The sequence below is a fragment of the Geotrypetes seraphini genome, chromosome 2 (assembly GCF_902459505.1).
Source record: "Geotrypetes seraphini chromosome 2, aGeoSer1.1, whole genome shotgun sequence".
NCBI classification, from domain to species: Eukaryota; Metazoa; Chordata; class Amphibia; order Gymnophiona; family Dermophiidae; genus Geotrypetes; species Geotrypetes seraphini.
Window position 1 is genome coordinate 64,380,889 of NC_047085.1, and position 27,507 is coordinate 64,408,395.

At 45.7% G+C, this 27,507-nt stretch overlaps 1 protein-coding gene across 8 annotated transcripts in view; it reads left to right on the top strand.

The window, feature by feature from the left end:
• Positions 1–27,507, top strand: part of UBR5 (ubiquitin protein ligase E3 component n-recognin 5) — a 1,080,924-nt gene that overhangs the window by 396,670 nt on the left and 656,747 nt on the right. The gene's annotated exons all lie outside the window — the stretch shown is intronic.

The window sequence follows — 27,507 nt, forward strand, 5'->3', positions numbered from 1 at the left end:
TTCGGAGATTTCAGCCTGCCGGATGCGGACTGGAATATTCCATCTGTAGAATTGGAAAGAAGTAGAGAGATTGTGGATGCCTTTCAAGAGGCTCTGCTCAGACAAATAGTGACGGAACCCACAAGGGAAAAAGTGATATTGGATCTGGTCCTCACAAATGGAGAGAGTATCTCTAATGTTCGAGTGGGTGCGCACCTGGGAAGTAGCGATCATCAAATGGTTTGGTTTGATATAACGGCTAAAGTGGAGAGCGGCCGCAAGATACTTAAAGTCCTAGATTTCAAACGTACGGACTTTTATCCCAGGACAAGCAGGCAGCATATTCTTGACTGATGGGTGACGGCACCGACGGAGCCCCGGTACGGACAATTTTAGAGTGATTGCACTCTAAGAACTTGGAAAGTTCTGGCATGCCGCACCGCGCACGCGCGAGTGCCTTCCCGCCCGACAGAGGCGCGCGGTCCCCAGTTTCTTAGTTTCCGCGGAGCTAAGAAGACGCGTTTTTCAACGGCTGTTGAAAATTTTTTTGACTTGCCTTCCCGCTCGCGTAAACCTTTTTGGCTTTTGCCTGTTTCCTTTTTCTTTTCTTTTTGTGTAAAAAAAACAAAAAAAAACTTTTCTTTTTAGTCAATTTGGCTTTTCCCCTGCGGGGCCTTCTGCCACCATCGAGGCCTCGGCCTTCGATTTGGCTGAAGCTGTCTTCACGTTCATGCCCCCTCAGCCAGGGTTTAAAAAGTGCCAGCGGTGTGCTCGGCCTATATCTCTCACGGACCCACACAACTGGTGCTTACAGTGTTTGGGTCCTGAGCATCAGGCCTCCACCTGCACCCGCTGTGCCACACTTAAAAAAAGAACATTAAAAAATCGCCAAATACAACAGCGATTATTGTTCGGTGCCGAGATGTCCGATCCCGTTCCATCGACTCCGGCTTCGGCACCGATTCAGTCGGCACCCTCTTCTTCGACGCCCCGCTACACCGCAACAGCGTCCCAGTATTCAGGTAAGCCGGCTAAGAAGCCTTCCCCGCTGGAGTGTCCTCCGGTCTCGAGTGCAGTGAGTCCAATCCTGCCGACTGTGAGGCGCCAGCGGAAGCGCTCCGCCCCTATCGAGGTGAGTCCCTCGACATCAGGCTCCTCATCTCCGGGGCGTCGAGCGGCACCACAGGTACCGCAGAAGAAAAAAGCGGTACCGGTGCCATCTCTTGATGACCGAATTACGGCCATTCTCCAACAGCAGCTCAAGGAGCAATTACAACAGCTCCTTCCAGCTATCCTGGCACCGAACCTTCCGGTGCCGGTCCGCACTGAGCCGGTACCGATACTGGAACAGCCTGTGTTGTCGGTATCCACTCCTTCGGTACCGCTTCACTCGACCTCATCTGTATCGATGCCAGTCCTTGCACCGGAGCCGAGAGCTCAACATCAGTCGGTGCAGACTTCGGCACCGGTGCCACCGATTACATCGCCTGGCTCGGTATCGATGAGATCGGGTAAGTCGGTGCGCAAAACCCGACATGTAGAACCATCTACTCCAGAGTCTCGGGACCGATCTTCCCATGTCAGGGATCCTGATCTGTGGGGAGATTCAGAGGAACCCTTTCTTTCTGAAGGAGAATGTTCCTCAGATGAGGAGGATTCAGCTATAAATGATCCATCCTCTAAACATGACACTTCATCTTTCTCTAGTTTTTTGAAAGATATGTGTAACTCTTTGTCTATCCCTTTGGAGGCTGAGTCCAAAAAGTCTAAAGCTTTTTTGGATGCCCTTGACTTTGACCAGCCTCCAAAGGAATTTTTGAAGCTCCCTCTTCATGACATCTTGAGGGAGACTTTCTACAAGAATTTGGAGACTCCCTTAACGGTTCCAGGGGCCCCACGGAAATTAGACTCTTTATACAAAGTAATTCCCATTCCTGGGTTCGACAAACCTCAACTTCCACACGAATCTTTACTTGTCGAATCCACCCTTAAAAAATCTTCAGGAGCCAGTGTATATGCTTCTGTACCTCCTGGCAGAGAGGGTAAAGCCATGGACAAATTTGGTAAGAGGCTCTACCAAAATGCTATGTTGGCAAATAGAGCTGGTAATTATGCTTTTCATTTTTCTTTCTACCTTAAACATCTCCTTACCACCATGGCTTCTTTTGAGAAGTACCTTCCCCAACGGAAACAACAATCTTTTCACCATTGCTTGTCATCCCTTTTTCAGCTGCGTAAGTTCATGGTTAGGTCCATTTACGACACCTTCGAACTTACATCCAGAGCGACAGCAATGTCTGTGGCAATGCGTCGCCTGGCCTGGCTTCGGGTATCTGAACTGGATGTTAATCATCAAGATCGGTTAGCCAACGCCCCGTGCCTAGGGGATGAGCTTTTTGGGGAATCCATAGACACGACTACTCAAAAGCTTTCGGCTCATGAGACACGTTGGGATACCCTACTTAAAAATAAGAAAAAGCCTCCCCCAACAAGGCCTTTTAGACAACAGTCAGCCTATCAACGTCGCTTCACAGCTCGCCCACTGCCAGCAACAGCTCAGCAACCCAGGCGTCAGCGACAACAACAGCGTCAGCCTCCCAGACAACAGCAGCAACAGCAGCCTGTGAAGCCACCTCCACAGCAGAAGACACAGCCCTTTTGACTTACTTCTCCAAAGTATAGCCAGTACTCCTATATCTGCTCTCCTGCCTCAACCTATAGGAGGTCGTCTTTCTCTGTTCCTCAGCCGGTGGGAAGTTATAACTTCGGACCAATGGGTCCTCAACATCATCCGCCACGGCTACTCTCTCAACTTTCAGACTCTTCCGCCCCAAAACCTGCCAAAAGAGTCTGCTTTGAACAGTCCTCAATCTGCCCTCCTTATTCAGGAAGTCCAATCCCTCCTCCTTCTAAACGCTATCGAAGAAGTTCCTTTAGATCAAAAGGGGCAGGGATTCTACTCCCGTTATTTTCAAGTCCCCAAAAAAACAGGAGATCTCAGACCAATTCTGGATCTTCGCGATCTCAACAAACATCTGGTAAAGGAAAAATTCAAGATGCTTTCCCTAGCCATTCTTTATCCCCTTCTCAATCAAGACGACTGGCTATGCTCCCTCGATCTCAAAGAGGCATACACTCACATACCGATCAATATAACCTCCAGAAGGTATCTCCGATTCATGATCAATCATTGTCATTACCAATACAAGGTGTTGCCCTTCGGTCTTGCCTCCTCTCCAAGGGTGTTCACCAAGTGTCTTATTGTAGTAGCTGCCTTTCTAAGCTCTCACCACCTTCAGGTATTCCCTTACCTGGACGACTGGTTAATCAAGGCCTCATCCGCTCAAGCAGTTCTCCTGGCCACCAACCAAACCATCCTGTTTCTACGAATACTGGGATTCGAGATCAATCTACCCAAATCTCATCTCATTCCCACTCAGAGGCTTCAATTCATTGGAGCGATGCTGGACACACTCCTCATGAGAGCATTCCTACCATCCAATCGTCTTCAGACCCTTCAGTTTCTATGTCAGCAGGTGCTTCCTCAACATTCCATCTCGGCCAAACAAATGATGATACTCTTGGGTCACATGGCCTCCACAGTTCATGTCACACCCTTCGCACGTCTTCACCTGCGCACTCCTCAATGGACCCTTGCTACTCAGTGGTCCCAAGCGATGGATCCTTGCTCACGTCACATATCTGTGACATCATCTCTTCGTCAGTCTCTACAATGGTGGTTGGTATCCTCAAATCTATCCAGAGGTCTTCTGTTCCATCAACCTCCTCATCAGCTAGTCATCACCACCGACGCCTCTCCTTATGCATGGGGAGCTCATTTGAACGAGTTCCGAACTCAAGGTCTTTGGACAGCCCAGGAAAAGAAGCATCACATCAATTTCCTGGAACTCAGAGCGATGTTTTATGCCCTCAAGGCCTTCCAACATCTTCTCTTTCCTCAGGTCCTTCTGCTATGCACAGACAATCAAGTGGCCATGTATTACATCAACAAACAAGGTGGGACAGGCTCTCGCCTCTTATGCCAGGAAGCCCAGAAGATCTGGACTTGGGCCATAACTCATCATCTATTCCTGAAAGCGATTTACATTCAGGGAGAAAAGAATTCCTTAGCGGACAAGCTCAGCAGAATTCTCCAGCCTCACGAGTGGACACTCGATCCTGTAACTCTGCAGTCCATCTTCGCTCAGTGGGGCACTCCTCAGATATACCTCTTTGCAGCTCCTCACAATCACCAGCTGCCCCTATTCTGCTCCAGACTCTACTCGCCTCACCGTCTGGCAGCGGATGCATTTCTCCTCGACTGGTCCAATCTGTTCCTGTACGCTTTCCCTCCTCTGCCTCTCATGTTGAGAACCTTATTCAAGCTCAAGAGGGAACGAGCCACCATGATTCTGATAGTTCCGAGGTGGCCCAGGCAACATTGGTTCTCCCTTCTACTTCAACTCAGTTCCAGGGAACCTTTTCTTCTTCCTCTGTTTCCTTCTCTGCTTACACAGCATCAGGAGACCCTTCTACATCCCAACCTCCAGTCTCTGCACCTGACAGCTTGGTATCTCTCGGGCTGACCTCTCATGATACTCTTTTGTCTCAGCCTGTTCGTTCTATTATTGATGCCTCCAGGAAACCAGCCACTCTGCAATGTTACCATCAGAAGTGGACGAGATTTTCTTCCTGGTGTCTTCTTCATCATCTTGATCCCACTTCCCTGGCAGTGGAGACGTTGTTGGATTATTTGCTTTCTTTGTCTGACTCTGGCCTTAAGTCTTCTTCCATCAAAGTCCACCTCAGTGCCATTGCTGCTTTTCATGAGCCGGTCCATGGAAAACTTCTCTCAGCTCATCCCCTGGTGTCCAGGTTCATGCGGGGTCTTTTCAATGTGAAACCACCTCTTAAAGCCCCTCCCGTTATCTGGGATCTCAATGTGGTTCTTTCCGCCTTAATGAAGTCTCCATTTGAACCTTTGGCTACCGCTCCTTTCAAGTTTCTCACTTGGAAGGTACTTTTCCTAATTGCTCTTACCTCTGCCAGGAGAGTCAGTGAGCTGCATGCACTGGTTGCAGATCCACCTTTTACGGTCTTTCACCATGACAAGGTGGTTCTGCGTACACATCCAAAGTTTCTCCCTAAGGTTGTCTCTGAATTCCATCTCAACCAATCCATTGTTCTACCTGTTTTCTTTCCAAAACCTCATTCTCATTCTGGGGAACAAGCTCTGCATACTTTGGATTGTAAAAGGGCTCTAGCTTTCTATCTAGAGCGTACGAAACCCCACAGATCAGTTCCCCAACTTTTTCTGTCCTTTGATCCAAATAAATTGGGACGTCCTGTTTCGAAACGTACGTTGTCTAATTGGCTGGCAGCGTGCATTTCTTTCTGTTATGCTCAGACCGGACTGACACTGGAAGGTTCTGTCACGGCCCATAGAGTCCGAGCAATGGCAGCATCTGTAGCTTTCCTCCGTTCCACTCCTATTGAGGAAATCTGCAAGGCTGCTACTTGGTCCTCAGTTCATACTTTTACATCTCATTATTGTCTGGATGCATTCTCCAGACGGGATGGACACTTCGGCCAATCTGTTTTGCAAAATTTGTTTTCCTAATGGCCAACCTTCCCTCCATCCCTCTTTTTGTTAGCTTGGAGGTCACCCATCAGTCAAGAATATGCTGCCTGCTTGTCCTGGGATAAAGCACAGTTACTTACCGTAACAGGTGTTATCCAGGGACAGCAGGCAGATATTCTTGCGTCCCACCCACCTCCCCGGGTTGGCTTCTTAGCTGGCTTATCATAACTGGGGACCGCGCGCCTCTGTCGGGCGGGAAGGCACTCGCGCGTGCGCGGTGCGGCATGCCAGAACTTTCTAAGTTCTTAGAGTGCAATCACTCTAAAATTGTCCGTACCGGGGCTCCGTCGGTGCCGTCACCCATCAGTCAAGAATATCTGCCTGCTGTCCCTGGATAACACCTGTTACGGTAAGTAACTGTGCTTAATGCTTTGGGAGAGTACCTGAAGAAAGAGCTGTTAGGATGGGAGGACATAAGAGAAGTGGAAAGACAATGCTCTAAGCTGAAAGGAGCGATAAAAATGGCTACGGACCTTTATGTGAAGAAAATCAATAAAAACAAGAGAAAAAGGAAGCCGGTATGGTTCTCCAACCTAGTGGCTGAGAAAATAAAGGCGAAAGAGTTGACATTCGTGAAATATAAAAAAAACCAAGAAGAGGAGAGCAGAAAGGACTACAGGGTGAAATTGAAAGAAGCCAAGAGAGAGATACGTCTGGCGAAAGCACAGGCGGAAGAACAAATGGCTAAAAATGTAAAAAAGAGAGACAAAAATTTTTTTCAGATATATTAGTGAAAGGAGGAAGATGAAAAATGGAATTGCTAGGCTAAAAGATGCTGGGAACCAATATGTGGAAAGTGATGAGGAGAAAGCGAATGTGCTAAACAAATACTTCTGTGTTCACAGAAGAAAATCCTGGAGAAGGACCGAGATTGTCTAGCAAAGTTACATGAGAAAATGGAGTAGATTCTGCGCCGTTCACGGAGGAGGGTGTTTATGAGCAACTTGAAAAACTGAAGGTGGACAAAGCGATGGGACCAGACGGGATCCATCCCAGGATACTAAGGGAGCTCAGAAAGGTTCTGGCGAGTCCTATTAAAAACTTATTTAACAAATCTCTGGAGACGGGAGTGATTCCTGGGGATTGGAGGAGAGCGGATGTGGTCCCCTATTCATAAAAGTGGTCACAGGGATGAAGCAGGAAACTACAGGCCGATGAGCCTCACTTCAGTTGTTGGAAAAATAATGGAGGTTTTGCTGAAAGAAAGGATAGTGTTCCTCCTTGAATCTAATGGGTTACAGGATCCGAGGCAACATAGCTTTACAAAAGGTAAATCGTGTTAAACGAACATGATTGAATTTTTTGATTGGGTGACTAGAGAGCTGGATCGAGGTCATATGCTAGATGTAATTTACTTGGATTTCAGCAAAGCCTTTGATACAGTTCCTCATAGGAGGCTGTTGAACAAACTTGAAGGGCTGAAGTTAGTTCCCAAAGTGGTGAACTGGGTCAGAAACTGGCTGTCGGACAGACGCCAGAGGGTGGTGGTTAATGGAAGTCGCTCGAAGGAAGGAAAGGTGAGTAGTGGAGTCGCTCAGGGATCAGTGCTGGGGCCAATCCTGTTCAATATGTTTGTGAGTGACATTGCTGAAGGGTTAGAAGGAAAAGTGTGCCTTTTTGCAGATGATACCAAGATTTGTAACAGAGTAGACACTGAAGAGGGAGTGGAAAATATGAAAAAGGATCTGCAAAAGTTAGAGGAATGGTCTAATGCCTGGCAACTAAAATTCAATGCAAAGAAATGCAGAGTAATGCATTTGGGGATTAATAATAGGAAGGAACCGTATATGCTGGGAGGAGAGAAGCTGATATGCACGGACGGGGAGAGGGACCTTGGGGTGATAGTGTCCAAAGATATAAAGGTGAAAAAACAGTGTGACAAGGCAGTGGCTGCTGCCAGAAGGATACTGGGCTGTATAAAGAGAGGCGTAGTCAGTAGAAGGAAGAAGGTGTTGATGCCCCTGTACAGGTCATTGGTAAGGCCCCACTTGGAGTATTGTGTTCAATTTTGGAGACCGTATCTGGCAAAGGACGTAAGAAGACTTGAGGCGGTCCAGAGGAGGGTGAAGAAAATTATAGGAGGCTTGCGCCAGAAGTCGTATGAGGAGAGACTGGAAGCCCTGAATATGTATACCCTAGAGCAGTGTTCTTCAACCTTTTTACACCTGTGGACCGGCGGAAATAAAATAATTATTTTGTGGACTGGCAAACTACTAAGACTGAAATTTTTTAAAAAACCATCGCCGCCCCATCCCCCGCGAGCTCGGTCCCACAAACCATCTGATCCCATCTGCACAAGCCTCAAATAGTTATGATTTTATATTGAACATATTTTATTAAAGTATAAAAAGAAACAATATTCTATACAATTGTCATTTTATAAATACAAATAATACAGGGCAAAGATCAACAAAAACCCTGTCTCCCCTCCCCTTCACATATATCCCCTCTACTATCAAGAAAACTGAATAAGCTAAATTATTACAGAATGCTACACAAATATCATGTAATAGAATACCACAGTCACACATGACAGGAATGGTTTTAGGGAGTAGAACTATGGCAACTGCCCCCTGGTCAGAGAGAGCCCTAAGCCAGCTGGAAACTAAAGAAGTAGTAGTGCCTGGGCTTTGCACTCCCCAGTTATGTCTAGCAAGATACATACTTCAAATCTGATATATTTGAATCACAAGATAGAAATAAAATTATTTTTTCTACCTTTTGTCGTCTCTGGTTTCTGCTTTCATTGCCTTTTCACTCTCTTCCATCCAGCATCTGCCCTAAGAACATAAGAACATAAGAATTGCCACTGCTGGGTCAGACCAGTGGTCCATCATGCCCAGCAGTCTGCTCACGCGGCGGCCCTCTGGTCTAAGACCAGCACCCTAACTGAGACTAGCCCTACCAGCGCACGTTCTTGTTCAGCAGGAACTTATCTAACTTTGTCTTGAATCCTTGGAGGGTGTTTTCCCCTATAACAGCCTCTGGAAGAGCGTTCCAGCTTTCTACCACTCTCTGTGTGAAGAAGAACTTCCTTACGTTTGTACAGAATCTACCCCCTTTCAACTTTAGAGAGTGCCCTCTCGTTCTCCCTACCTTGGAGAGGGTGAATAGTGTTTTTATCTACTAAGTCTATTCCCTTCAGTATCTTGAATGTTTCGATCATGTCCCGTCTTAATCTCCTCTGTTCGAGGGAGAAGAGGCCCAGTTTCTCTAATCTTTCGCTGTACGGCAGCTCCTCCAACCCCTTAACCATCTTAGTCGCTCTTCTCTGGACCCTTTCGAGTAGTACCGTGTCCTTCTTCATGTACGGTGACCAGTGCTGGACACAGTACTCCAGATGAGGGCGTACCATGGCCCGGTACAGCGGTATGATAACCTTCTCTGTCTCTTCAGTCCAGCATCTGCCACTTCCATCTATCCTCCTGCCCCCCCCCCCCAAAATTTGGTCTGGCATCCATCATCTTCCTTCTGTTCCCCTCATGGTCTGGCATCTCTGTCCTTCCCTCTCCCCTGTGGTTTTTAGCATCTCTCTTCTCATTTCCTCCACTCAGATCTGATATTGTTCTCTGCTCTCTCTTCCCTTTTCTTCTCTGGTCTTCCTTCTCTATTTTCTGCCTCCATCTAAATTAAATTCTTTCTTACTATTTAGTCCTGTTTCCCTCTTTTCACTGTGTCTACCCACAGCTTGTCACCCCTTTCCCTCACCCCTCCATTATCTTACTATTTTCTTCCCCCTTTATTTATCTCCTTCCATCCAGTATGTGTTCTTTCCCCACTTCCATTCAGCATCTGCTCTCCCCTCTCAACTGACATCCATCTGCTCTCCCTTCTTCTCACTTCCATCATCTGTCCCCTTCTCTCTCTCATCTCCTCCATTCCATCATCTGCTCCTTCTCTCTCCCCCCCTCCAACTTCCATTATCTGCCCCCTTCCCCTCACCTTTGCGGGTCACTTTCTTTCCCCTGAGGTGGCTCATGTCAGAGGGGAAACTTTGGCCGAGCAGAACCGCTTGCAAGGAACAGTGGAACTTACTTGATTGATGTCGATGCTGGGGCCCGTTGCCGTTTGAAGAAGAAAAAAAAAAGGTGGAAAAAAGGGACCTGCAAAGGCGAGAGGAAGGGAAACCTTCAGGACAGCTGCTCGTTGCCCTCCTTCAGTGGCCCAAGAATCCAGACCAGCAGCGGCAGCTCTGTATATTTTTAACTTCGGCACAGAGCTGCCCCTAATCAATAGTTTAGCGCAGTTTCATGAGGCAGCTTCGGGGCCTTTGCTAGGCCGGCCCACATCGCATCATCGAAGCGGGCCGGCCTAGCAAAGGCCCCGAAGCTGCCTCATGAAACCGCGCTAAACTATTGATTAGGGGCAGCTCTGTGCCGAAGTTAAAAATATACAGAGCTGCCGCTGCTGGTCTGGAGGTGCGGAGACAAGGCAGGAGGCAAACGCGGTGGAAGGCAGGAGTCCCGGCGAAGGCAGGAGTCCCGGCACCGCGACTGCAACAGGAAGTTGCAAGTCAGCTGACGCCGGCCTTTCGTTGAGGCGGGGACCGAATCCTTTGCGGACCGGCAAGATTTTTTTGCGGACTGGCACCGGTTCGCGGACCGGCGGTTGAAGAACTGTGCCCTAGAGGAAAGGAGAGACAGACGTTCAAATACTTGAAGGGTATTAACGTAGAACAAAATCTTTTTCAGAGAAAGGAAAATGGTAAAACCAGAGGACATAATTTGAGGTTGAGGGGTGGTAGATTCAAAGGCAATGTTAGGAAATTCTACTTTACGGAGAGGGTGGTGGATGCCTGGAATGTGCTCCCGAGAGAGGTGGTGGAGAGTAAAACTGTGACTGAGTTCAAAGAAGCGTGGGATGAACACAAAGGATCTAGAATCAGAAAATAAGATTAAATATTGAATTAAGGCCAGTACTGGGCAGACTTGCACGGTCTGTGTCTGTATATGGCCGTTTGGTGGAGGATGGGCAGGGGAGGGCTTCAATGGCTGGGAGTCTTAACAGAAATTTCGGCAGTTGGAACCCAAGCACAGTACAGGGTAAAGCTTTGGATTCTTGCCCAGAAATAGCTAAGAAGAAAAAATTAAAAAATTTAAATTGAATCAGGTTGGGCAGACAGGATGGACCATTCGGGTCTTTATCTGCTGTCATCTACTATGTTACTATGTAATGAAACTTGAGCGGTCATTCGGGTGTTTATCTCTTTTTGACAAGTTATGCATAACTTTTGACCAGGTGCGAACTGAATTTTTTTCAGTCTTTAATTTCTCTGCAACACTGTCACTGAGAAGCTTCAGACTCTTTCTAACCTGATGATTAGGTTTCAAGAATGTATTGCAGCATGACCTTTGTAAAAAAATCAAATTGTGTTAAAACACTGCCTCATGATGGAGACAGATAGCTGGACTTTCATCAAAACTTTGAGATGTTCATTGAGTCAATAATTTCTGATGACTTGTGTGAAGGTCTTTTATAAGTTTTAAGGCTCTGTCTGCCCTGTAGGCTGTTAAATGACATTGTGATTCATTGATTTTGCCAATGGTGCAAGCATTGAGTGTATCAATAGTTTCTGGATTCATTGCTTAGTATCCAAATGTTCAGAAAATAAACTCACTTTTTCAAGCTCTGGAAATATAACAAGTGAAAATAAAAGCAAAAGATTATATTACTAACATGCCTGGTATTCACAAGCAAATTTACTCATATCAATAGGAATGGTGTAACATGAAACACATAGGGCTCATTTTACTAAGGTGTGTTAGCGTTTTTAGCGCGCTAGCTGAAAAATTACCGCCTGCCTAAAAGGAGGCGGTAGCGGCTAGCGCGCATGCCATTTTACTATGCGCTAAAACCTCTAGCGCACCTTTGTAAAAGGAGCCCATAGTAACAAAAACAGCAAACAAAATCAACTGCTTTTATTCATAAATTATTCTACAGATTTGATTCAGCACTGTAATAATTATGCAATGTCATCACAATTAAGCTTTAAAACAAATAATAAGCAGCAAATTATATATGATGTATTGTTTTTCCACAGTTCAGTCTGAATATAGGAAGAATTCTTCAAGGACAGATATCAATACTTTCAAATAGTTCATGTTAACGCTGCTTTGACTAACCAGAATTCAACTGCAAATTTCTTCTTTGTACAAATAAATACCCTCCTGAAAATTTGACATCTGTTAGAGAAAAAGTTGCTCTATCCAATGCTTTTTGAATCAAAGTGATTTATGGTGTCAAAACTGAAATACAAGACTTCAAAGATGGGTAAAATTTGTTAATATTTTTGCTGCTTTGTTTGACTTGCAATATATTTGCAAATAAATGATAGCAGGCCTTGAAATTTTTATAGATTAATAGTAATCAATAGTTGAGCAAGTGTATCAAGCAAGAAGTCACCACTTAAATTTGTTACAAATCTATGGCACTCCAAAGATGAACACAAAACAAGAGAATTCAAGTAGATTCAAAAACACATACTGAAAAATGACAAAAATATAAATATAAAAATTAGTTAATTGAGTTTTTGGCCAACTTTGGCATTGCGGCATCAGAAGAACGCTTAACCTAGACAAGGGAAGCTTAGTTCCGGTCCTCGAGATCTACTGGCAGGCCTTGTTTTCAGGATATCCACAATGAATATGCATGAGAGAGATTTGCCTGCACTGCCTTCTTGTTATGCAGATCTCAAAGATCCTGCCTCTTGCCTGGGCTGGACCATGAGCATCTGCGCATGCTCAAGGCCTTCTGGCACTCGTTCTCTCCGAGATCTCGGAGAGAATGAGAGCCAGAAGGCCTTGAGCATGCGCAGATGCTCAAGGTCCAGCCCAGGCAAGAGGCAGGATCTTTCCTTAAATGGCACCAGCACACAGCAGATGGGGTAAGGAGATTGTTTGGGTGGGCGGGCGGGCGGATGCCGCTTCCAGCATGGGGTTGCAATGTGGTTCTTGCACGCGGGGGGTGTTTGCGGGTGGGGGTTTAATGCCGGTTTGAGCGTGGGGGTAGGGGAGGTGATGGAGCAGCGCCGGTAGCCGAGGGGGGAGGAGGAGGTGCAACGAATCAAAGCAAGTTTCCCTTACTTCATATGGGGAAACTCGCTTTGATATACGAGCAATTTGGTTTACGAGTATGCTTCTAGAACGAATTATGCTCGTAAACCAAGGTTCCACTGTATATATTTATTTTTTCAAAGAGGTTAAGGAAGATGACTTTAAAATATGCAATGTCACCTCAGTAACAAATATAGAAAAATAGACAAATATAGTGCAAAATATAGGCAGCAGATAGAAATTCTCAAAACTGACACATTTCGATCACTAAATTGTAAATAAAATAATTTTTCCTACCTTTGTTGTCTGGTGATTTCATGGGTCTCTGGTTGCACTTCCTTCTGTCTGTGCATCCAATATTTCTTTCTTTCTGTCTCCTGCATGCTTCCTCTTCCCAAACCTCATTCCCTTCCCCAACCAAAATCTCTCTCTCTCTCCTCCATGAGTACAACTTTTCTTCTTTTCTCCTTCACCCCTATTGGCAACATGTCTCCCTCTCTCTCTTACTATCCATCTGTCTTTCTCTTATTTCCTCCCTTGTTTCAAATGGAATGGGGAAAGAGAGAGAGGGATTCAGGATGCATCTCTCCCACCCCCTCTACTGCCACATCCAACATTTCTCCCTCTCTCATCCCCTGAATCATATGCATCATTTTTCACCACTGCCCAACCCCATACCCATTTCTTTTTCTGTCACCCCTCTTCAGCACAATGCCACATCTCTCCCTCCATCACTATGTCCAACATTCCTCCCCCTTGCATCCCCTTCAATCTGTCCTTCTGTTCCCTCTCCACCACCATATTCAACATTTCTTCCTCTCATCCTTCTGTTCCCCATGCATCTCTCTCTCACTCCTCTCTATGCCCAATTTTCCTCTTTCTTCCTTTCCCCATGTTCACCATGTTTGTCCCTCTCTCACACACTTATGCTCAACAATTCTCCCTTTCTAATCCTTCCTATGTCTCAAGTTAGTGCCCTCTTCCTCCCTCCCTCCCTTCAGTATCCTGAGTTCGTGCCCCCCCCTCCCTGCCTTCCAGCCTTTGTCCCAATATCGTGCCCCTTCCATGTCCCAACTTGTTCCTTCCCTCCCATCCTTTCTCCCTTTGTTGCAGATCATGTCCCTCTCTCCCTACTTGTTCGCTCCAGGGCCGCACTCACTTCCTTCAGGGCCATCCAGCTTGTTGCAGGGACGTGCGGGCAGAGGCTCACATGCTGCACGTAGCTGACCCACAAGCCTTTCCTCTGATGTCATCTCTGATGTTGGAAAGAAGGTTTCCAGGTCAGCCACATGTAGCGTGAAAAATCCGCTGACGCATCCCTGTAACAAATGGCACTGAAGGCAGGAAGGAACAGCCCACCTGGAAGAAGGTAACTGTGATACCCCACTGACCTGGAAGGCTTCAATGGAGGGGGGCGGGCAGGAAGGAGGGCATGGGATCCCTGGTGGTGACAGCGGAGGGGGACAGGTGGGCGGGCAATAAGGAGGGATGGAAGGCGGGAGACCCACACAGTGCCGCATACCCCCCAACAAGTGGCTCGCAAACTGCGTGTTAAAAAACACTGATCTAGACTTTGACACATTGACAGAAATTGCAGTGCAAATCTTTTCTTTTTCAGAGATGTCTTTGTTTTATTTTTCTCAAAGGATTCAGATCCTAAACCTTTTTTACTACAACATACATTTTTAAATTAGGGATAATGGTTATCTTTCAAATGGAATATGGCAAACTGAGTGCATTGGCATTTGAGCTACAGTCTCCAAACACTTAGGGGTGAACTGTATTTCCTAATGATTAAGCTATTCACATTACCACAGTTGCATCTCAGTGTTATCATGGACCCCAGTTTCCTGTAGCAACTTGAGGGGTGACTTCTGTGACAGTTGTGGTATGATTGCATATTAACATTGTAATAAAATAATAATTTTTTGATATCTGTGTGTTCAGTAGTTATTTATTTAGAAAATGGATCTTAGTGGCTGGTGCTAGCAAGCGAGGAGAGGAATAGAGAATATTGGAATGGATCTTAGAGATGGGACAATACAGAAGATTTCAGAGAAGGGATCTAAGGAGGTGCAGAGAAAGGAATGGATGGAGACTTTAAAGACAAGGGGAAAAAACAGGTGACTAGAGAACCCTGAATCTGAGAGGTATCTGGATGCCCACTCATACCTAACAGTCCCTTCTGAGCCCCCTCCTCTTCCACATAATTCCTTCTCTTGGATGGTGCCTCAGGCTGCCTTCTCTTCTGCTTCCCTGGGCCAATATTGTGCTTTGAGCTTTGTGGGGCACTGTAGTGCACAGCTGCTTATTTCAAAATACACATGTAGGGCAGGGAGGCAGGAGTAGTAAACCCAGCCCAAAGCATTGCTGCTCTCCATACCTCCTCTGTAATGTTGGATGTTGTTCCCTAGACCAGAGCACACATGTGGCCTCTCCAGGATGCCCTTCTGTCTTGGTGGTCCCCTCAGCTTCATTCTCTTCAGATGCAACTCCTATGGACAGGGATCGAGGAACAGCTTACATTGGTGGCTTCAAGGAGATTTTCTGTCGAAGGGTATGTGCCTCCTAATCACGGAGTTGATGATTCTCATGATTGAAGCAAGCCTATTCAGCTGGGGAGCCCATTGCAGAGACCGTTCAGTTCAGTGCCAGTGTACTCACCATCAGAAGGAGTGATCCATAAACTGTCGTGAGCTCTGAGCCATTCTGCTAGTGTTGAGAACAATAGAAAAGGTCTTTGAGGGAAAGGTAGTAAAAGTGTTCTCTGACAATGCCACAGCAGAAGTGTTTGTGAACAGTCAAGGAGACACCAGAAGCGCCTCCATGCGTCTGGAAGCTCAGATGCTCTTCCGGTGGGCAGAAGTCCATGTGTAGGTTCTTTACACTGCCCACATGGCAGGAGTAGAAAATGTTCTATCCAACTTTCTCAGTTGGCAGTTCTTGGACCTAGGGAATAGGATCCCAAAGTGCATTTGATCTCATTGTGCATTGCTGGGGCTTGGTAATGGATTTGATGGTTTCTGCCCAAAACTTGAAAATAAAGCACTTTTTCAGTCGAAGAAAAGAACCAGGAAGCTTAGGGTTGGACGCATTGGTTCAGCCCTGGCCCAGTCAAGGATTTCCTTATGTCTTCCCACCTTGGCCATGGTGGACCGGGTCTTCTGCAGGATCGCAACTCATCCAGGACTCGTGATCTTAGTGGTCCCAGACTGGCCTTGCCAACCATGGTATGCTGCCCTAGTATGTCTTCAGCAGGACAGGAGCCTCAAGCTCCTGCTTCATTGTGGGCTTCTCAGTCATGGGTCAGTCCTCATGGAAAATCCAGAGTGCTTTGGTCTTAAGGCATGACTCTTGAGTGCATGGCTCTAGTTCACAAGGGATATTTGGACGTGGTTATTGCCACTATACTCTGGACTAAGAAGCCTTCTACAATGGTGGCCTATGCCAAAACTTGAGACCGAGTAAAACTGCTTAGAGCTCCAATTCTATTTATCCTTGTTTTTATGCAGGTCAGTCTGGGAAAAGATCTTGTAGTTGCTTCTTTCAAGGTCCAAGTGGCAGGCCTTTCATGCTTCCGGGCGCAAAGTGGTAAAGTTTCGCTGACATCTTACCCAAATTTGACCAGATTCCTAAGAGGTACACTCCAGTTAAGTCCTCGCTTTTCTGTTATGAAATCTTAATACCTTCCTAAAGGGCCTCACTAAACACCAATATTTTAAATTTGTATTGTATTTTACATCGCCTAGAATGTTGATAGGCAATTAATCACATTTCTAATAAACCTTGAAACCTTGATTATGAGCCACCCAGCCTCTTGGATCTCACAGTCAGGATATCCTGGTGGTGGTTTCGGTAAGACATATTTCAGAATTGCAAGCTCTCTTTTTTAGAGAGCCCTTTTTCTGGATCACAGAGGCGGGTGTAGTTTTCTAAGCTGTTCCCTCCTTCCTTCCAAAAGTTGCATCTGATTTTCACATCAACCAAGAGGTGCGTTTGCCTGCTTTTCAACCTACAGGCTTGAAGGAACTGGATGAGCCCTCAGTTATGGATACGTTAAAGAAAGGTTTGGATGGATGATGTTCCTTTTGCTTGATCTCCCTTGATATTCCCTTGATGCATCTGGAGCTTTTGATACTGTTAATCTTGCAGTAATGCTTCCTAAATTGAAGAACTTAGGTTGAAGGAACAGTATTGGATTGGTTTACATCCTATTTCACTGGTAATTCTGTGTGAAGGGGGGACAGAGGGTTTCTGAGAAAAAAGAATTAGTAGAGGTGTGCCCCAGGGGTCGGCCCTGACGGCGTTATTGTTTAATATATACATGGCATCTCTTGGGACCTGGGAGTCCATTATATCATTTATGTGGACTACATTCTCTTGTTTTTTTTCCTATTGATGGTGATGTTGAGATAAGATTGACTGAATGTATGATCAAAGTCTTTGAATGGATATCACAACATAGCTTGAAGTTAAATGTGAACAAAACTGAATTTATGATAGTAGAGAGGAAGGATGAAGTCAATGGGAGAGAGAATGTTCATATTATGGGAGAGGAGATAAAGGTGAAAAAGCATTTTGCAGTGCTGGGTGTTTGCTTAGACACAGCTTTAACTATGGGGAAGCAAATTTGAGTGTATTATTCAGAGAGGCTATGCTCAACTTCATTTCTGGTATAGGTTAAAACCATTTTTATTTATGTATGATTTTCGAACTGTGGCCTATTCCTTGCTTTTGACAAGATTGGACTACTGTAATTCTTTGTTCCTGGGTCTGCCAAAAACAAAATTGAAGGCTCTGCAGGTGCTTATGAATTCTGTAGCTAGGGTCATTAGTGGGGTGATGAGGACAGCTCATATAACCCCAATATTGAAAGATTAGCCGAAAGATTTTCACTGGCTACCGATTGATCAAAGAATCCAATTTAAAGTATTGTCTTTGGTACATCAAATAGTATTTCATTCTGTACCACGTTGGTTTCAATCTCTTTGGGAGATTTATAAACCTCCGAGGACATTGCGTTCTGAGCGGAAAATGAAATTGGTAGCATTGAAAGCTGATAATGTAAGATATGTGGCAACTCAACTTCAAATGTTTTCCAATGCTGGAATATCATATTGGAATAATCTTACCGGGCAACTAAGATTATGTGCCGACCACTACAGCTTTAAGAAAATTTTGAAAACCAAGCTGTTTGTAGACACATATGTTTGATTTGTCTTTCTTAACATTTTTGGGGTATTTCTATAACTTTTTTTTTTTTTTTAATAATATATTAATGAAGAATTTGTAGGCCTTGTTTTATTTTCATATGTGTTGATATTATTTTGAAGAATGGTTTGCATTGTTTTTGATCTATGTATGCTTATTTGGAAACCTGTGACTCCAGGCGGTATATTAAGTTTTTAAATAAATGAATATGTGCGAGAAGTTTACTTCACTACTTGGAAAAGACCAATGACTTTCATCTTTCTGACCATCTATTTGTGCTAACCAGCCAGTTCAGATAAGGCAGACTGGTGTCCAAGACCTCTAAAGCCAGATAGATACACCGGGGAGCCCCTCTGGGTAAACCTGGCAAGAGGCAGAGAAAAATGCCTGTATCTATGTGTGGTATACAGACCCCCAAGACAACTGGAAGACATGGACGCAGAATTAATTGAAGACATAGAGATTATCACTCTACGAGGAGAAGCTGTACTTCTAGGGGACTTCAATATGCCTGATGCAGACTGGAACTCATTTTCAGTGACAACCAGCGGTAGCAGGAGGCTCTTAACCTCCATAAAGGGAGCACGTCTCAAACAAATGGTAACGGAGCCCACTAGGGCCCAGGCGATCCTCGACCTGGTACTTACCAACGGGGAAAGCGTCTCAGAGGTCTCAGTAGGAGATACGCTAGCCTCCAGCGACCACAGCATAGTATGGTTCAACCTTAGGAAAGGCTTCCCTAGATCAAACACGAAAACAAAGGTACTCAATTTCCGGGGCACAGACTTCGCACGCATGGGAGATTTCGTCCATCAGAAGCTGCAGGACCAAGCGGAGACCGATGATGTAGAAGCTAAGTGGTTAACACTGAAATCAACCATACATGAAGCAACTAGCCGCTTCATAAAATCAGTAAATAAATGACACAGAAACAATAAACCCCAATGGTTCACCGCGGAGATCTCGCACCTCATTAAGGAGAAGAAAAAAGCGTTTCTCTCCTACAAGCGCACGAAGAAAAGAGAGGCAAAAGTAGAATATAGGACCAGGTCTACAGCGGTCAAAATGGCAGTTAGGGAGGCAAAACTTCGAGTGGAAAAAATTCTGGCAAAAAACATTAAAAAGGGAGACAAATCCTTCTTCAGGTATATTAGTGACAGAAAAAGGAACACAGGCGGGATAGTACGCCTTAGAAGACCGGACGGAAGTTACGTGGAAGCAGATTCCGATAAAGCCGAACTACTGAATGAATACTTCTGGTCAGTCTTCACCTGTGAGGCACCGGTACACGGTCCGCAGTTGAAGGCAACACAAAGCACAGAAGACCCGTTTCAGAATTTTGAGTTCACACCAGGTGAAGTTTACAGTGAACTGGAAAGACTCAAGGTGAACAAAGCCATGGGACCAGACAATTTGCATCCAAGAGTGCTCAGAGAATTGAGCGATGTCCTGGCGAAACTGTTGGCTGAGCTATTCAATCTCTCCCTAAGTAAGGGGAAAGTTCCCCTGGACTGGAAATTAGCTAATGTCGTTCCTCTGCATAAAAAGGGTTGCAGGGCAGAGGCTGCGAATTATAGACCGGTGAGTCTCACATCAATAGTGTGCAAACTCATGGAAACACTAATTAAAAGCAAATTGGACACGATCTTGAATGAAGGGAATCTTCGGGATCCCAGTCAGCATGGATTCACCAAGGGTAGGTCCTGCCAATCCAATCTTTGACTGGGTAACAAGAAAGTTGGACTTGGGAGAGTCTTTGGACGTCGTGTACCTGGACTTCAGTAAAGCTTTTGACAGTGTCCCACACCGCAGGCTGCTAAGCAAGATGGAATCGATGGGGTTAGGAGAGACACTAACTGCATGGGTCAATGATTGGCTGAGTGGCAGATTTCAGAGGGTGGTGGTTAATGGTACCCTCTCTAAAACATCGGAGGTGACCAGTGGAGTGCCGCAGGGCTCGGTCCTGGGTCCACTCCTTTTCAACATATTCATAGGGGATCTGACTCAAGGGCTTCAAGGTAAATAACACTATTCGCCGATGACGCCAAACTATGTAATATAGTAAGTGAATGCAGTTTACAGAATTATATGGCGCAGGACCTGCTTACATTGGAAAGTTGGTCCTTAACCTGGCAGCTAGGCTTCAATGCTAAGAAATGTAAGGTCATGCACCTCGGAAGCGGAAATCTATGCAGGACGTACTTCCGGAGAAACTTTAACTAGGACTTCAGCAGAACGAGATTTAGGAGTAATCATCAGTGCAGACATGAAAACTGCCAATCAAGTGGAGAAGGCTTCATCTAAGGCAAGGCAGATATTGGGTTGTATCAATAGAAGTTTCGTCAGCCGAAAGCCTGAAGTCATAATGCCGTTGTACAGGGCTATGGTGAGACCTCATCTGGAGTACTGAGTGCAATTCTGGAGGCCACATTACAGTAAAGATGTGCGCAGAATTGAATCGGTTCAACGGACGGCCACCAGGATGATCTCGGGGCTCAAGGGTCTCTCGTACAAAGAGAGACTGAACAAATTGCAGCTCTACACTCTTGAGGAACGTAGGGAGAGGGGAGACATGATCGAAACATTTAAGTACCTCACGGGACGTGTCGAAGTGGAAGATGATATTTTCTTTCTCAAGGGACCCTCGGCCACAAGAGGGCACCCGCTCAAACTCAGGGGCGGAAAATTTCATGGCGACACCAGAAAGTATTTCTTCACAGAGAGAGTGGTTGATCATTGGAACAAGCTTCCAGTGCAGGTGATCGAGGCAGACAGCGTGCCAGACTTTAAGAATAAATGGGATACCCATGTGGGATCCCTACGAGGGTCAAGATAAGGAAATTGGGTCATTAGGGCATAGACAGGGGGTGGATAAGCAGAGTGGGCAGACTTGATGGGCTGTAGCCCTTTTCTGCCATCATCTTCTATGTTTCTATATTAGATTTGCATGGCCATTTTATCGGCATACGTCGCCTTTGGTAAGCAGCTGTCAGTCTCTCTCAAGGTGCACTCAACCAGAAGTATCGCATTTTCATGGGTAGCATTTTGAGAGATTTGTAGAGCATCTACTTGGTCCATTCTTCATACCTTTACAAGGTTTTACAGAGTGGACATGGTGGATTGAGAGGGTTCCGCCTCTGGGTCCTCAGCCTTGCGGGAAGGCTCTTCTGTCCCACCCTAGATGTCAGCCATTTCTTTAGTATGCCACCTAACTTACAAACTCCTCAATAGATATAACATAATGGAAGATTAGGTTCTTACTTGGATAATCTTCTTTCTGTTAATCTTCTCAAGAGTCTGTATGGCCTGCCCCACCAGGAGGAAATAGACACAGCAGCAAGATCTGGAAACAGCAGAGGGAACCCACAAGAAGACGAATGCCAGGATGAGAGGAAATGGATAGGAACAAAGGACACAGACCTATGGCTGGAGAGATGGACATACACCAGGGACAAGGATCTGCGACAGGAGAATCAAGAGAAGATAGAGAGGACAGCAATCATCGTGGGGGACTCTTATCATCAGACAAGTTGACAGCCACATAGCAGGAGGAAGACTGGATCAACTGGTGACCTGCCTACCCGGGGCCAAGGTAGAAGATATAGTGAGCTGCATCGATAGGATTGTCGACAGTGTGGAAGAAGAAGACACGGCAGTGGTGATTCATGTGGGGACGAACAACGTGAGCAACATGAACTACAACAGAGAAGTACTGAAGGACTAGTTCCGGATGCTAGGAGGGAAGCTGAAGACCAGAACTTAGTGGATAGCATTCTTGGAGATCCTGCCGGTACCCAGGACAGATGAGAAGAGACAGATGGAGCTGCAAGTTGTCAAAGCGTGGATGCGGCGCTAGTGTGAGGAAGAAGGTTTCCACTTCGTGCGCAACTGGACGACGTTCTGGGGGAAGAGAAAGCTATTCAGGAAGGACGGACTCCACCTCAGCAGAGACGGAACAAGGCTACTTGCAAGGAACATCAAAAGAGAAGTTGAGAAGTTTTTAAACTAGGAAGAAGGGGAAAGTCGACAGTCGACCGAGAGAGAGAGTCAATGATTCGGGAACCGGTATTCCCGGAGGATACCGTGCAGGAAGATGGAGAGGAAGACTCACCAGATCGCAGACAAGACAGAACAAAAGGGACATAAGAGGGAAGGACATGCAAGAAGGGAACAGGCTGCAAACTCAAGTGTATGTACACGAATGCAAGGAGCCTTTGAAATAAGATGGGTAAATTAGAAGCTGTGGCACAAAAGGATGATGTCGACATCATCGGTATCACGGAAACATGGTGGACTGATGAAAATGTCTGGGACACGGTGCTACCGGGATACAAACTATACCGCAGAGACAGAGTGGCTCAAAAAGGAGGAGGCATTGCCATATACAGTGGTACCTTGGATTACGAGCATAATCCATTCCAGGAGCATGCTCGTAATCCAAAATGCTCGTTTATCAAAGCGAGTTTCCCCATAGGAAATAATGGAAACTCGCTTTGATACGTTCCCCCACCCCGAGGCCAGCGGCGCTGCTCTATCCCCCCGCGATTCGGCACCCTCCCCCCCATGATCGGGCACCCCCTCGCCACGATTGGGCACCCCCCCGCCGCATCTTACTGTCATCTGGGCCTGGGTCTGGGCACCGGCATGTCCTGTGTGTTGGTGCCGGTGCCCGAAGATCTGCCTCCTCTTCTTGCTGGGCCTTGAATTGAACTTGCAGAGCTATTGTCAGTAATTTGTGATTTTTCTTTAAAAACCAGCATTGTACTAGAAAACTGGAGGGTGGGCAACGTGACGCCGATTTTTAAAAAGGGTTCTAGAGGCGATCTGGGAAATTAGATTGTGCTGGGCAAAATGGTGGAGACTATTATAAAGGACAAAATGAATAACATAAGACAAAACGCTTTTTTTTAAGCAATCTCCCCAGCCTAACAGTACTTCCCTTTCCCATTCTCCTCTTTTATTTTTATTTTCATCTCGACGTATTTATTAATCTCTCCTTCCTATCCATTCCTAATGTATCATGTACGTCCATGCGTAAATGTTCCCCTTTTTCTTAGTTTAGATAAGTTTTTATTCTGTTTGTGTGTGTGTGTGTGTGTATATATATATATATATACACACACACTCACACACATATATCTATAATATAATAAAAGCCTAAGCTGTGCATTCACATTCCCATCGCGTGTTCCGTTTTCCGTGCGCTGTAGGGCACCGCAGATAGGAGTGCGCATGCGCGCAAAACACTCTCTCTCCTCCCCCGAGGCGGATGTCGGACGTGGTGGCTATCGGCCGTGCTGTTCTTCGGTCTGCCCTGCTCCTTGCCTTAGTATATTTTTAAGTTGAAAGACAATAATAATAATAATTTATTTTGTATACCGCCATACCCAGGGAGTTCAAGGCGGTTCACAACAGATAGATGAATTACATACAGTGCGATTGAAAAAAAAAGAAGAACATAACAAGGCAATCGTAGGGTCAAACTCGTTTACATTAACAATTTAGGTGAGGGAAGGGCTAAATACGGAGTACATACAGTGTGTGCAGTAATAGAATACAACTGAGTTTAAGAGAAGGGGGAACAAAGCATATTAGATGGAAAGGGGGGGGAGCAACAATCTTAAAAGGGGGGCGGGCAGAAAAGTAAAGAAAGAGGTGAGGAGCGTTGAGGAGGGGGGAAGGGGAGCGTTAAGGGTTTGGTCTGTTGCAAAGAAGGGTTTTGATCTGTTTTCTAATGTGGAGAAGGGGAAACGTTAAGGTGGAAGAGGGGAGCGTTAAGGATTTGGTCCATTGAAAAGTAGAGTTTTGAGCTTTTTTTTAAAGTGGAGGTATGAAGAGGTGTCAAGTATAATTTGGGCGAGCCATGAATTTAGTTTGGCCGCTTGAAAAGAGAAGGTTCGTTCGAGGAATCTTTTAAGATGACACGATTTCAGTGAGGGAAAAGCGAACATAGTTGTTCTGCGGGAGCTCTTATAGTTCAGGTTGAAGTAGGGGTAAAGATAGTCTGGTGACATACCAGATACGGTTTTGTAGCAGATGCAAGAGAACTTAAATAGAACTCTGGATTCGAATGGCAACCAGTGCAACTTGTGGTAGAAAGGGGATATGTGCTCCCATTTCTTCAGGCCAAAGATAAGGCGGATGGCGGTATTTTGGACCAATCTCAGCTTCCTGGTGATTTTCTTGAAGGCGCCTAGATAAATGATGTTGCAGTAGTCCAGGACACTAAGAATGGAAGATTGGACCAGCAGACAAAAGGAGATGTCATCAAAGTATTTTTTAATGGTGCGGAGTTTCCAGAGCACCGAGATACTTTTCTTAAACACTAGGTCAGTGTGTTTCTCCAGTGTGAGATGCTTGTCTAAAGTGACTCCTAGTATTTTTAAGGATTGCTCAATACAGTAGTCTAGTCCATTGACATGTAGCGCAGTTTCCTTAATTTTGTCGTTTGGGATACTAAGAAGAATTTAGTTTTTTCTGGGTTTAGGTTTAGTCTAAACGCTGACATCCAAAGTTCGATCTAATTTAGGGTGAAAGATAGCGAGTTTAGAAACTGAGGTAAAGTAAGAGAGCGGAATGATTATGGTGATGTCGTCTGCGTAGATGAAAAATTTGAGCTTTAAGCTTTGTAGGAGATTTCCTAGGGAGACAAGGTAGATGTTAAATAGGGTGGGGGACGTCCGGAAGTCCGATGCAGTCGGGGATCTTGAGAGGAGGAGCCGCCGCCACCGCATCTTTCAACTTAAAAATATACTAAGGCAAGGAGCAGGGCAGACCGATCTTCAAAATGGCCGCAACTCCTGCACAGAACGCCGATCCAGGGGAGCTTTTAAAATCTTCAGGCGCGAGCGACGGCGTGCCGCACGCGCCCCAACGCCAAGCGCCTTTTAAAAATCTTCAGACGCGAGCGACCGCTTGCCGCACGTGCCCCGATATTTCTCTGTTCAGAATTGTGCCTTCCTCAGACTGTTATAATGTAGCATACATATTCTGTAATTCCTTATATTATAAGTCACCTTGAACCTGTTTAGGCGTAGCACAACTCAGAAATATTAGATTAGATAAATAAAAAACTGTATTATATATAAAGTTTTTCCTTTCATGAGCTTTTTAAAATTCCAAATAGTACAAATTCTACTGGAGAGCTTCAGAGTGAGATAACATCAAATGGTCTGTAACTCAGATTGTGTTTTGTTGTAATAGAAAGTGCTGTATCTCAGAATTTTAGTTTCAGAAACCACGTTATGATTGATTTCAGAAACACCATCATCCTATATAATAAAACCCTAGAGCGCGCATGCACTCTTGAAACATCGTGGTCCCTGCCGTTGTGATTTCTGATCCGTGGCCGCGTTCCATTTTAGAACGCGGCAGTAGGAATCACTCTAGCCACTCCCCTCCTCCCGCCCTCACTCACCAACCGCTGGAGGAAGCGCAGGCAAGCTATCTCTCTGTCCGCGTCCTTGCCGCCCAAATTGGTACTGGCGGCGACAGCGGGAGGAGGGCTTCGTGGAGCGCCACCGCACGCCAACACCTTCACAGTCTCCTGAGCCACGTTCTCGCCACCCCGATTACCGGCGCTCAGTCTTCACGCTTCCGCGACGCAGGCGGGGATCGGAAAGGGTAAGGGAGCCGAGTCAGTGGGGGTTGGGCTGGGAGGGGAGAGAAGCGGTATGCCTCGAGTTTTTCAAGGCCTAGCTTCTTCGGGCAGCAGCAGAGTTTATAATTCGCTGCTGTTGCTGGCTTCAGGCCTTCCTCTCTGGCGGATCCTGCCTACTTTCTGTTTTCAGGAAAACGACCCGACAGAGGAAGACCTGAAGCCAGCAACAGCAATGAATTGTGAAAGTTGCTTCTGCCCGATGAAGTTCAAGGAGGAAAGGGAGCAGAGGGGGAGAGAATGGCTTGGAGGGAAGAAGAGATGGCAGGGCATGGAGGGAAGGAGGAATGTACGCCAGAACAAGGGGAAAGGAAGGAGGAGATGCCATATGGAACAGAGAGAGAGAGGGCGGACACTGGATGGAAAGAGAAGAGAGGGCAGTGAATGGAAGGGGCAAGACAGAGGTGAACAGTAGATAGAAGGGGTAGAGAGAGGGAGACAGACACTGAATGGAAGTGTGGGGGAGATGAGGGATGTCAGTTTGAAAGTGGCCCCCACAATATTAGGTGGTAGGGGTTAAGTGAAAGGCGTACTGACAAACGCCAGGTCCCAGGTTCAGTTCCCTCACAGATGACTCACCAGGAAGTAGAATAATAGACACGACCAGAGGTGATTGCATAAATAATATATTATAGAAATAGTCTTACAGAAAAGTAATATTTATAAGCATTACAATTAAGCAGAGAGCATTACACTTAAGCAGAGAGCAAGCAGTCTCACTGCCTTACAGAGGTCAGAGGCAGAGAGGGACATAGAAGCTTGTAGTTCTAGGAAGCTTCGTGTTAGATAAATAAAGGGAAGTATAGACAGAGAGAGGGAGAGCCAAGACAGAACCAGAGTGCCGAGCAAAGAGCCAAAAGATAGCTTCATAGAAAAAGAGAGAGCGATTGATAGCTGCATAGAAAAAGAGAGAGATATCTGTGTGTTGCAGAGAGCAGGCTTTTATACCTTGACTCAATATAGAAACCTGTATGCCCCAGTATCTTTCTGTTTAGAATTTGTAAACTGTTTGAAACAATGGTTAATTTAATTGCTAAGGAGGGTGAGATACCTGTAAGCATGGTGATGGGATTAAGTCTCTGGCTTGATCTGTGCACCATTGTCCTAAGCACCCTCTTAATCAGACATTAACACCTTTTAGCTAGCCATGATTCAAGCAGGGCTACTTGAAACTTAAAATATATCAATCAGGGCTACTTAAAACAGTTTCCCTGCACTAAGGGTCTATCTGCCTTCCCATGCCAGGGTCAGATTGATATAATCTCCCAGAGGCCTCTAGGCTGACAAGGGACAGCCGCTGAATGGAAGTCTGAGGGACAGGGGGAGCAGACATTGGAAGGAAGTGGGGAGGAGAGAGAAAGAAAAAAGGGCGCATGCAGGATTGAGGGAAGAGGATAGAGTTAGAAATAAAGATAGACAGACAGGGGCCATGGAGAGACAGACAGAAAGAATGACAGACAGACAGCATCCAAGAAGAGAGAGACAAATTTAAAAAACAAACAGACATGTACTCTAGCACCCGTTAATGTAATGGGGTTAAACACTAGTATCATATAAAGCAATGTTCTTCAACCACCGGTCCACAGAAATTTCCTGCCGGTCCACAGGGCCGGCATGTGCATCAGGCCCAAAACTGTGTTCTTCAACTGCCGGTCCGCGGTGCGATCGATGCGTTGTTAATAAGATTATATTGTGTGTATATATGAAAAATGAATGGAAAAAATAGTGTTACAATTAGGACTATGGGGGCAGGGTCGGGGTGGAGATTGGGTAGAGATGGGCAACTTAGCCCAGTGTTTTTCAACCGCCGGTCTGCGGACCGATGCCGGTCCACAAAATAATTATTTTATTTCTGCCGGTCCATAGGTGTAAAAAGGTTGAAGAACACTGATATAAAGCATGCTTAAGCAGTGACAAAATAACTCAGTTTATAAGTGTTACAAAATTTACTTTATTACTCAGATACT